At 42.6% G+C, this 11,481-nt stretch overlaps 2 long non-coding RNA genes across 2 annotated transcripts; one reads left to right on the forward strand and one right to left on the reverse strand.

Moving 5' to 3' along the window:
- The first annotated feature begins 1,586 nt into the window (after positions 1-1,586).
- Positions 1,587-6,297, forward strand: LOC148644565 (uncharacterized). Its single transcript, XR_015928713.1, has 5 exons — positions 1,587-2,362; positions 4,603-4,733; positions 5,320-5,375; positions 5,626-5,677; positions 6,032-6,297. It is a non-coding gene; the product is annotated as an uncharacterized LOC148644565 (long non-coding RNA).
- Positions 6,298-7,098: 801 nt separating this feature from the next.
- On the reverse strand, positions 7,099-11,199 carry LOC148644566 (uncharacterized). The gene is made up of 4 exons (XR_015928711.1): positions 8,493-11,199; positions 8,043-8,094; positions 7,851-7,901; positions 7,099-7,339 (listed from the first exon to the last, which is right to left on the reverse strand). It is a non-coding gene; the product is annotated as an uncharacterized LOC148644566 (long non-coding RNA).
- Positions 11,200-11,481: the final 282 nt, after the last annotated feature.

Below are 11,481 nucleotides of genomic sequence, written 5' to 3' on the forward strand. Positions count from 1 at the left end.
GATGGAACTAAATAATCCCCATTCATACTAAAACAAAAGGGTGGCTTTACTAAGTATACATAATTACATGCTAAATTAAAGTTTGAGAAAATATTTGCTTGCCTATTTTCCTTCTCAATGCATGCAACAGGTCTTGCGTCACTTAAAGGACACCGATAACCTCATGGCTTATCAAAACATCAATAAATGCCAGGAGGGAAGCACTGCCTTATGATGCTGCTAGCCACTGAGAATGTACACAATCCTTGTGATGCCTCTAGAACAGAAAGATGAGGCACCTTCCTTGAGCTTTGCTTTACAATAGTCAGCGCTGTTCAAATCAAACCGAAATTTCTTTCCGAGCCTCGTCATTGCACCTGCTGGTCATTCTGACTCTGCGGCGTTTCACACACACGTGGACCGAACTGAACGTGCAATTACTTTAACACACAGTTAAGTTTTAAGTTTCTTTAAAACACTTTGCTCCAGAACAATCTCAGGAGTAAAAATGACAAAATTACGCTAAACTTAATTTTGAGATAGGCTTAGGTGACAAAAGCAGTTGATTCACAATAATTAGTCATGTATTCACTTACTGCTTGATAATTTAGAATAATTCCACATTTTTAGATATTATTTCACTTATATGGGCGGTTTCATTATGATTTGAAAAACTGGAACTTTTACTCAAAATCCTCAGGGATAAACCACAGGGAACAAAAGAGGACTCTGTGACTCTCTTTTTTTTTCTCTTTCCAAAATAAGAAAGGTCAGAGTGTGATTCCAGAACCTCATTCTGAAAACAAGGGGGATGGGAGTGGAAAACATCATAAATTAAGAATGTGGTTTTTATACAAAGAACAGAGCTTTATTTACACTTAGCAGAAACAATACATGCTATAATCCACCCTTTACAAGACAGCCTCTACTGCACTGTTTCAAATACTAGGAACAGTAAACAGAAAATACTAGAGCTTTCACTCAGATTTATTTAAACACCAATGGTACTCAAAAAAAGATAAATACAAAACACCTATAATACACTTGCTTTCGAGGATACGGTGTGTGTGGTGTGTGTGTCCATTTCCAATTCCAATTGAACTGTATAAAAAGCTTACCCCTAGAAACACATTGAATTCCCCTTTTACAGGGCAAGAGTTTTCATTTCATTTCTTTTCATTCCACAACTGCTAAAAGAGTTGTTAAGCCATCAAATGGGATAAAAGATGTGTTGGCAAGCTGAATCCATAAAAAGAAATTGGTACAGTATGACTCAGTTCCAGACAAAGACAATGAACACTTGAACTCCTGGACGCTTATTCAGATTCTCCCAAAACCTGATCCTGTCAGGTCCGGACTGTGTCATTCAGAAAAGGAATAGTTGGTCCGTCTCATCTCAAGCCTTCAAACGGGGTCCCCCTTCCTCAGTGAGAAGGCAGCCCCACCTTGCAGGAAGCCCCTGCAAGTGGCCCCAGGATGAACAGGCCAGGCTGCCCTGGGCCACCCTGTCCAGGGGGCTCCTCCTGAAGCTGACCGGCTGGCCTCTCCAGCTCCAGGGACAGGGGTCTTCCAGCTCTGGGAAGGAAGAAGAGGTTGGGGTTGGAGTCAATGCGGATGAAGGCTGCAGAGATGTCAAAGATCTGCCTGGTGGTGGCAGGCCAGGATGGCATCGGCACCTGTGAGCCCAGCACCCAGGATCAGAACCGGGTCGGAGTTTGGGCTAAGCTCCCCGGCCCGCAGGGCTCTCTCCACGTGAGGCAGGTCCACACCTTCCACCCGCTGCCAGGAGGGGCGGGTCGCAGGTCCCTGTGGCCAGACCCACAATCTGGGCATAGAGCAGGAGAGGGCATCTCCGATCACCCACAGCCTGTCTGAACACCAGGATCTCCATATCCTTCCAGGGGCTCTCCAAACGCTCTCTGCACTGGGTTTCTGTCGCCTGAATCACATGGCGGAGGTGCTACAAAGGTCACCCGCGTGCCGGTGGCGATGTGCTCCTGCAACAACATTGCCCTCACGCGCTGGTAGGGCTGGTATGATCTGGGTGAGGTTGAGGAGGGAGTCCACAGTGTGACTGGCCTGGGGAGGTGTGTTGCTGTTGAGCTGTTACTCTGAGACAATGCTACCATGACCAACACAGGGTCAGGACGTGGTCAAGGTATCTCTTCCTTTCAAGAAGCAAAGGAAAGCTGTGCTGTTTTTTTCACCCTGCTGAAAAAAAGAGATCTTTTTTTTTCCACGTGGGTAAAGTGGAGACTGGCAACTGGAGCTCCACAACAGGAATGGGACATCCTCCACACTGCGTGTGTCATGTGGAACTCGGATAACTGGGCTGTTTGGTGATCCTCTGACCAGCTCCGTGAAGTTGGCTCCGGATGTGAGGGTAAGACTGCGATTTTGTATCTCTGTTTGCGGAGTGCGGGGTTGGAGAAGGTTGATTTTGCATATTTGCTGTGCGTTTGTGTGAACAGGAAAATTAAGTTTGTCTCCAATATCATACCGTAATCAACAGTTGCGGGTCTAGCCTTAAAAAGCGAATATTAGCAAACAATTGTACTTTAAAAAAGCGTTACTAAGCACGTCTTAATACTTATGGCAATATTTTTTAAATCTGAAGAAGCAATCAGTTTCTCCTTGTGTCCGTTTTAAAAATGCAAATCAAGGGACGTTTAAAGATTCGATCCACGTGTTTAAAAATACTAGAATTGGCACCTCCTGTAGTACGAGACCGAAAAAGCAAATTTATGAAAAAGCAAATTCGGAGACGTGAAAAAGAACCAGGAATTTGTTTTTTAGGTGCACTTTGTACCAAATTAACCAAGGTAGATCATAACACATCTGTAAAGCTACATTGGGAACTCTTACTCTCTCACACATGCAGCCTCTGGAAATATTTAAAAATATTTTTTCCACAAAAAATAATTGAATATATATCAAAGTTAAAAACGTCATTATCCATGTCATGGTATTGAAGTATTGATTATGTAACCTCGTTGAAACTTTAATTGAACATTTACGATTTGTTCCAATTCAGTTTAATTCAAAATACTTTATTTATCCTCAGGGATTCAGATCATGAATAGTAAAAGATTATAAATTAGCGTCAACCTAATAACCTAGCGCCACAAACCGTGTTTCAGAATTCGTCTTTTAAATTTGGATCAAGCACAGATACACTGTACAGTACGTCACTCACGGACAGTGGTCCCCAACTCTTTTCACTGTATAACCTGTGTATACGGTGTACAACATCAAATTGAATTTTGACGACTTTTAAAAATTAATACAAAATAATTTGCATCCCTCTTTCTTAGAGAGATAATATATGTTAATCTGAAGCTCTTAAATACCTGTCGTACACTGCTTCCACTAGTTCATTACCAGACATCTGATATTCATAGCCAACATTTCTACCACCAGCACTCTTTGCACTTGACTACAGTAACTTTATTTTATAGTATATTAAATGATGGCTTCTCTAATAGTAATAATAATTATCGATTTGATGCTCTACTCATAGCAAAGCTAGTTATTAATCCCTATCGCTGTTCTGTTATCTAAGCATAGACGTGTTCACATTGTATTTACATGTATTGCTTTTGATTTTTAAATCTTTAAACTGAAGGAACCTTGTCAAACGCTCATGGAAATATATGATATCGTGACACCTACTGGTATAAAGTAACCAAAGGGATACTCTGCCAAGACACCGGGTATAAAACATTTACATGCGTTTAATCGTTCATGCAGTTTTTTTAAGTATGTAGTCTTCATACATTAAAAAAAAAAACATAAACATTTTGACCTCTCAGACATCATGTCTGACACGTGATATACAGGCTCCCCCAACTCTACTGCAAATGTTTATGCTTTATTTTTCACTGTCATTCGAAAAGATAAACAAGTCATGTCCAGTCGCACAAAACGCTAGAACAGCGCTTTACAAAGGCTTCTTAGAAGCTTTATTGCTCGAAAAGCGAGCAAACAGGGGGAACTGCCTCGTCTCGGGACCGTGACTTGGCTTTAGACTGAATAAGAGATGCTCATGCCCGGTGTTTTCCATGGCCGGCCTGGTGGCTCCGCGGGCTGAACCATCGGACACGTCTAAAGTTTAGAAAAGCAGATCGACTCCCGCTGAGTGTCGTGAGTTGCAGACGAGCCCCGAGCCTCCCCGTCAGTCTGAGATCCAAGCCCCGGGTTCGGCTGGCGGGGTGAGTTTGTGGAGGTGGCTGTTCTCTACCACGCCGGCCGTTTTGGGGGGCTCCATTTTCGGGGCCCTTCAAAACAGGGGAAAATGGGGGGTTTAAGTCCTTTGTAAATTAATAGTTCTGAATTCTAAAAAGCAGCCCCCTTATACCACTGAGACACCTGCAGGACAGGTGGGGCACTAGCAGTGCAAGAGAGGTGCAGTCCTAACTAGGGGCGACAGGGGTCTCTCAGCAGCACCTTTCTCTTGATTCAATCAACCGGCCGCAAGCTAAACCATACCGGCAGACAGCTTCACAGGGGAATGCCACTGTATCAGGGTGTCTGAAAATCCTTAGCGGTTGTATACTTTATGTATGATTCGGTGAGTTAAAGTTTCTATTTATCTTCAGTAACATCCGTGTTGAACCCTTGTAGCGGAATCCACAGCTGTCATTCAGGAGCCGAGCCCGCCTCCAGAGTGACCTTCCTCAGCGGACACGCCCCGTCCACCTGTTCCACAGGTGCGCCCGGCAAGATGGCGGCGGGGAGAGGTTCTGCGGCGTTAGGTGCGTGTGCGTTTTATTTCTAATTTTCTTGTTTTAAGAGCAAAAAAATCAAATCTCACTTTCAGAAAAGCTAGGCAAAATGTGTTCTTGCTTCTGCTTTTGTTATTGCATTTGTTTCGGTTTAATTTGTGTTTTAGGACGCCGAAATTTGTGATCTCTTTGAGCGTGCTCTCGAAGTCTTAATTAAGTCTTAATGTTTTTTAAGATATGGTTCCTCTAGGTCTGTTTCCTTTATCGATAAAACGCTGTAGTTTACCTTCAAACATTTGCTTTATAAAGTCAGCAGCTGTGTAAACTAATTCGTTTGTTGTTGTTTTTTTACTTCTCCAGGTGAAAAAAAGATTTCAAGTTATATTCCTACTTTCCGTTGTACTATTTATATCTGTGTAACTCGACAGGGAAACGTGTATTTTCCAGCACTTTAACACCAGAACAGGCTTATACTAACTATATAACTTATTTTCGTTTCGTTGTGCTTTTGTTGAACAGAAACTCTAAGGCGCTGGTTCTTTTATTCACCTGTTGATTCCAAAATTGTAAAATATTATAAACTAATTCGTTTGTTGATGTTTTTTTACTTCTCCAGGTGACACAAATATTTCAAGAACGGGCCTCCAGTTCTGAAAAAGAGTTTTTTCCAAGGTAAGTTATATTCCTACCTTCCGTTATACTATTTATATGTGTGTAACTCGACAGGGAAACGTGTATTTTCCAACATTTTAACACCAGAACAGGTTTATACTAACTATATAACTTATTTTCGTTTCGTTGTGCTTTTGTTGAACAGAAATAGAAACTCTAAGGCGCTGGTTCTTTTATTCACATGGTGCCTCCAAAATGATAAAATATATTATAAACTAATTCGTTTGTTGTTGTTTTTTTACGTCTCCAGACGACAAAAAGATTTCAAGAACGGGCCTCCAGTTATGAAAATAGTTTCCAAGGTAAGTTATTTTCCTACCTTCTGTTGTTCTATTTATGTGTGTGCAACTCGACAGTGAAAAGGTGCATTCCCAGCATTTTAACACCAGAACGATTTATGCTAACTATATATATACATACTATATATTGAATTTCTACGTGGCTGAACCTATTTTCGAAATTCTGGGGTAGTGGGATTGGGATTTATGTGTAATTTCTCCTGAAGTTACCTGTTGGTTTATTGAATTTGAGCCTGTTTTTATATTTCTTTCTTCAGGCAGCTTATTTAAAATCGTTAATAGACTTCAGAACGTCAAGTGAATCGATTCAGCAAATCCGATATCTTGTTAATTTGATCCTTTTTCTTTTGCCTTCAGTTCTGCGGCTCCTGATCCTCAGCGCTCCGGCGATCTCCTTTCCAGCTCCTCTCCAGCAACTCGTCGTGCTTTGGCAAGTTATTCTTGACAAGTGTGCTTCTCCTTCAAGTTCATTTTTGAAACCAGCGGCTTGATCTGTAATGTTTTCGACTCAATGATGTATCTTGACCTTAATGTAGTGAAGTTCTTGACCAGCTTGTTTCTTGTTGACTGCTGCTACTGTATGTGCTGTGCATTCTGCAATAAAAGCTCTTGATTTTTTCATGCATTGTCTTGTATTTTTTCAAATCATGCGAAGGGTTGTTTTGCACTTTGCGCCACGAGCCGCAAGGGGGCACCCTGTCGCATTTTGACTTGAAAACTGCGGAGGCTACCCCCTTTTTAAGTGTCTCCAAATTTTCCCGCCTTTTTAGATAGTCTCTGGGGGGGTTAGGGTCCCTAGCAGTGGGGGGAGGAGAACTGAGGATAGCTCTAGCCAAGCCCCCTCACTCCCAGCGGGAGAGGAAGGCGGGGCTGGTGATGGCCTGGGTCCCGAGAGAGACGAGTCACCCGGGGCGGACTCAGCCCATCAGTCACGGCTTGTAACTGACAAGCTTGTAACTAAGTCCACTCCAGGTGACCTGCCTCTCTGCAGGGACCAAAGCCATCACCAACCTGCTTTCCTCTCCTGCTGGGAGTGAGGGGGCTTGGCTAGAGCTGTGGTCAATCAGCCAGCCCCCGCCCAACCCCTCTCCTAAAAGGGGGTGGGCGAGGCTTGGTTTGATTGATGGGAGGACACCACACCCTGAAAGAGACCCGATATATACTAAGTTTTTTGGCGGGAAAATCTGGACCCACTTAACAAGGGGGTAGCCTCTGCAGTTTTCAAGTCAAAATGCGATAGGGCGTCCCCTTGCGGTCGGGACTTCAAGGATAAAACAGCCCATCGCATGGTTTTAAAGAAACTGCAAAATCTCTCCGCCAAAAAACTCACCAACATCAAGGTTTTTCAGGACCAAGGGAATACAGAACTCTGCACAAAAAACGAAAGTACAAAATCAAACTTCAAGTATCAATTTATTGAGCGAAAATTGCATACAAAACAAAGCATTCCAGTAATGACATGGACAGGCTTTAAAGTGAAAATTAACATGCATTTAAATTACAAAGTGTCAAAGCTCGGCTATATTAATGCTAAATGCTTTTACAAGTCAACAGAGTACGAAAAGACTACATGGAAAAACACAGAAACATACAGCACGTTACTGGTTCTCCAAGGCATCTGTCGGGGCAGCGACCAGAATGAAGACTGGAACTTCGTTGGATTTCCTGCAAAACAACAGAAATCTGTATAAGCTGTGCTTTCTGTTACAAACGGGTTCTCGAAATTATCCCAGCTACTTACAATAAATCGAACCTCTGTATTGACTGACACGTTCAGAAGATGAAACAGTTGAATACCAAAGGCACAACACAATCAATACAGCTACATATTCTTTTTTTGAAACAACTTAGTTAACACATGAATAATTTATCCAAATCTTTATAGGCTCCCTTGTTTTAACATTTAACAAAATGGTGTCTTGTGAATCTGTATTATGCGCATCAAAAAAGGTAAAAAGTGATCGCAGTTTTAGCAGAAAATGATTTCTATAAACCGCAGGGTTACAGTGCTGTCGGGTCAAAAGTACTTCCGCCGTGGAGAAATCTAGTATCTCCTAGTTTGAGTCTACTTTTGACGAGGTGCATCACGTTTTCCAACAATTTTCGGGAGGTGCAGTATATACTGTACTTCAGTTTGATACGTGTGGTGTAAACGAATAAAAAGGTTTATACTTACACAGATAATTCCCGCAGCTGAGCCGAGCATGTCCCGCCCGAAGACACCAAGCTGGAAACACAAGAACAGACGCATTTAGAGGAGCATTTAAATTTTCAATTTAAACCAAGGTCTTTTCGTTTTCACCAGGGCAAGATAGTGCAGAATTGAATTAAATACGTGTAAACAAATTAATAAAACGTTTATACTTACGTTTATACTCCCATTATTTAATGCGAGCCATGTCCTGCCCGTATACACTAAACTGAAGTAACAAAACAGCAGAATTTAGAATTTAAACTAAAAAGTATTACATTTTACCAAGAATATAAGAACATATCACCCAACATACTCTAGAAAATAATGAAAAAGCTCTACAATTCTATGTAGGCAACTTTCGGTTTGGATAAATGCCCACGTTTGATTTTGTGAACCAAGTTAACGAAATGTTTGATCAAGAAAGATTAAGATATACAGAAAGCGACGTTTTCATTCTGGCAAAACAGCAGTTTACTCCTACAAGAGAGCTTTTCTCCATGTAAAAGGAATAGACGCGCTGTCTGTGTAACACAAGTGGCTTGTTAAAACTAACAAAAGCATTTTCTAGGAAAAGAAAAGACATTAAAACTGCTATATAGCTCCCAACGAAAAGACGTGTTTTACCTCTTTCTCCTGCGAGATTTAGACTTCATAATTACATGAGTAAAATTTTATCTACGTTAAAATAAACGAAAATGAGAAAATAAGAATAAAAACCGTGGAACAAACTCGCTCAGCGTCCTTCTCTCCCGCAGAACCTGGCGGACAGGTGCGCGGGGCGTGGCCTGCGAAAGATGTCACTCGAGTGGGCGTGGCTACAGGCTGACGGTACAGCTTTCCTTTGTCTTGGCTCCTCCTCCTCGAGCATGCGTTCAGAACCCCCATGAGTTACAAGTTTCAAAATCGTTTTTTTTCCCATGTCCACCTGAGTAATCACAGTTAGGCTATTTAATATTTATTAGTATCTGAGAGCCACAGGAATGTGAATGAACTGTAGGTGAGCTGTGGGGTCTAAGGATCTTTGCAGGACACTTACTGTTCAATAACGTTATTTATCTCACCACACACTCGGTTTACTACCTTTGTACTTTTTATTAGTTGTGCCATGCAGCTGATTTAAGAAGTTAATTTAAGAAGTTACAAGAACATGAGAAAGTTCAAATGAGAGGACAGTATTCAATCCATGCAACCCTTTTGGCTACTGCTATCAGTTTGATTCGATCACCTCATGAGACATGATTAGGCTGTTGGTTTCAACAAAATGGCTGGATCGCCTATGCCATTCTCCCACAACTCTTGGTGTAAAGGAACATTTGACTACACTTCCCCATGACATCCTTTCACGTTTCCCTTTGTTCATGTCAATGTAGTTCACAGCGTATAATCACACTGCAACTACATTTTTATAACTGGTTAACTGCAGTAATGAGTTAACTCATTAGCGTATTTTCAACATTAGTGCACTGTACTGAAGTACATATTATATTCAAATAAAGTCTCCGTGCATATAAACCCTAAGCTTTATATATGGATAAAAGATGAGGAAAGCTGGAGTTCACAAGAGAGGAGGTGGAAGAATAGTTATAAGAACCCACAGCGACCCCAGACAACACGGTTACACTCGTTAAACCAGACAAACTCTCCCTTCCTTTTGAAGAGTCTGAACCTACCTGGCAGGAGATGAACAATTTCCTACAGAGGTCAAGAGCAGGATCAGCACCTCAGCCAATGGTGTCCTGTAAAAGTATCACGAATACTGCGAGAGGCTCAGGCAGAGACTCTGGCAGCTGTTGAAAGCAGCAGGGAGGAAGAACTAGCTCAAAGAAAGCTGGCTGATTGCACAGAGGCGTCTGACACCACTATGGGCACCAACAGACATATCTAACACTCCAGACACACCCCCACACCCCTGACAGCCTGCTGGGGAACTTTCTTTCTTTACACACACTGTCCTCTCCTGCTGATAATCACAGCCCCCTCATCTGAGCAACCAGACGCCTACACCAAGATGTCTGGGCCCCCAGCTCCTGCACTCTCAGGCCACAGTCTACAATCCTCCTACGCCTCTGTCCTCTCTCATCTCCTCTGAGCTCATGCCTGAGGTTTCTCACATCGCCGAGCCCTTCACTCGTGGTTTCCCGAGCTCAGTGAGCTTCACCTCTAGCTCTCACCCTCTGGCTGGTCCTTTTCGGGGAGCAGCAGTGGAACGCCCTCGAAACAGTCGCTCTACTGCCTTCTCTGCCTTACTGGCAGGCTGACACAGCAACAACCGAGGCTGCTTCTCTTCAAGGCCTTCCTTGCACCTCAGTGTCACTTCTCAATCTCTCCAGGAGCTGCCTGCTCCCGATGACTCATGGAGTTTCCTGCTCCCTCCTCTCGTGACCCGCCAGCCCTCGGACTTCCAGGTCCGCTCCCTGCCACTGACATCATCTCCCAACACCACCGGGCTGGGTCTCCCACAGCTCAGAGTCTCCAGCACCTCATTCCCAGGCTGAGACTCCACACACTCATGTTAAAACCCACACAACCTCTCAGACATCTCACTCTCGTGTCCTAGGCTGAGCACACACAGCTGTCAGCACACCATTCCTGTGTCCAGCCACCACTGCTAACTCAGTCCGCCTCTCAGTGGAGCCCTAACTCACTTTCTCATTCACAATGGACTTACTGCAGAGCCCCGTTCTCACACTGAACAGGCTGCTCTCTGTGAATAATCACATTCTTTATAAAGGACAATTTCCACCTGGAATAAGTGATCTCTCTCGGTCCCTTCCAGGATTCCTTCGATATTCTTCTCCCCAGTCTCCTCTGAGACCGTCACTCTCATCTCTCTCCCCTTATCGGAGTTTCTTGAACTGAAGCCACTTCTCTGCTCTCACATCTGCCAGACCTGTTCTTTCCTACTGCTATTATTAGACACAGCTTCAGCTTCATCACTAACAGGTGATGGGGTTGTCTGAGTACATGAGGAAAAACCAAAACCATAAGCAGAAATAAATAAAATGTTCTTCCAGACTCTACTGATTATCCAAACGAATTACCCTGCTAAATGTATTTAAATGCCTACTTACCAAACCACCACCAAATTCTCCGTGAAAATGGAAGTAGGCTGCTCAACACAAAAAAAGTTGTAAACAATCATTAGCCAAAACAGGGCAACAAAAACATTAGAAGGCAAATTCTATGTTTCAAAGTCCTGCCTCAATCTCCTTAGTCCACTGAAATTACAACACTCTCATCAATCAGTATTATTTTTTAAATACAGAGGACTCCATTAGCAAAGCATGTTTTTCTTATGCAGCTCTGACTTGCTCCTTTGCAATACATCAACTGAGAACACTGTTCCAATTATAACAGGCACTGACAAGCATTCTGACGTAGGAAGAGAAATAATATTGGGTGCTGAAGTGATTTCAATGTTAAAATCACAAATCTCTATTTGTGTAATGGAATATATATAAACCATAATAAAATCATTATCTTTCTTTCTTAATCTATTCCTGAAATAGATTGAGGTATGCTAAAAGGTTTAGAAAGAACACACTTCTATTAATGTTCAAGGAAAATGTATTAACGCAATGTTGTAGTGTCTCTAGAAGGCTTCCCTAGGAAC

This window comes from Lepisosteus platostomus, chromosome 20, assembly GCF_059453375.1.
Source record: "Lepisosteus platostomus isolate fLepPlt1 chromosome 20, fLepPlt1.hap1, whole genome shotgun sequence".
NCBI classification, from domain to species: Eukaryota; Metazoa; Chordata; class Actinopteri; order Semionotiformes; family Lepisosteidae; genus Lepisosteus; species Lepisosteus platostomus.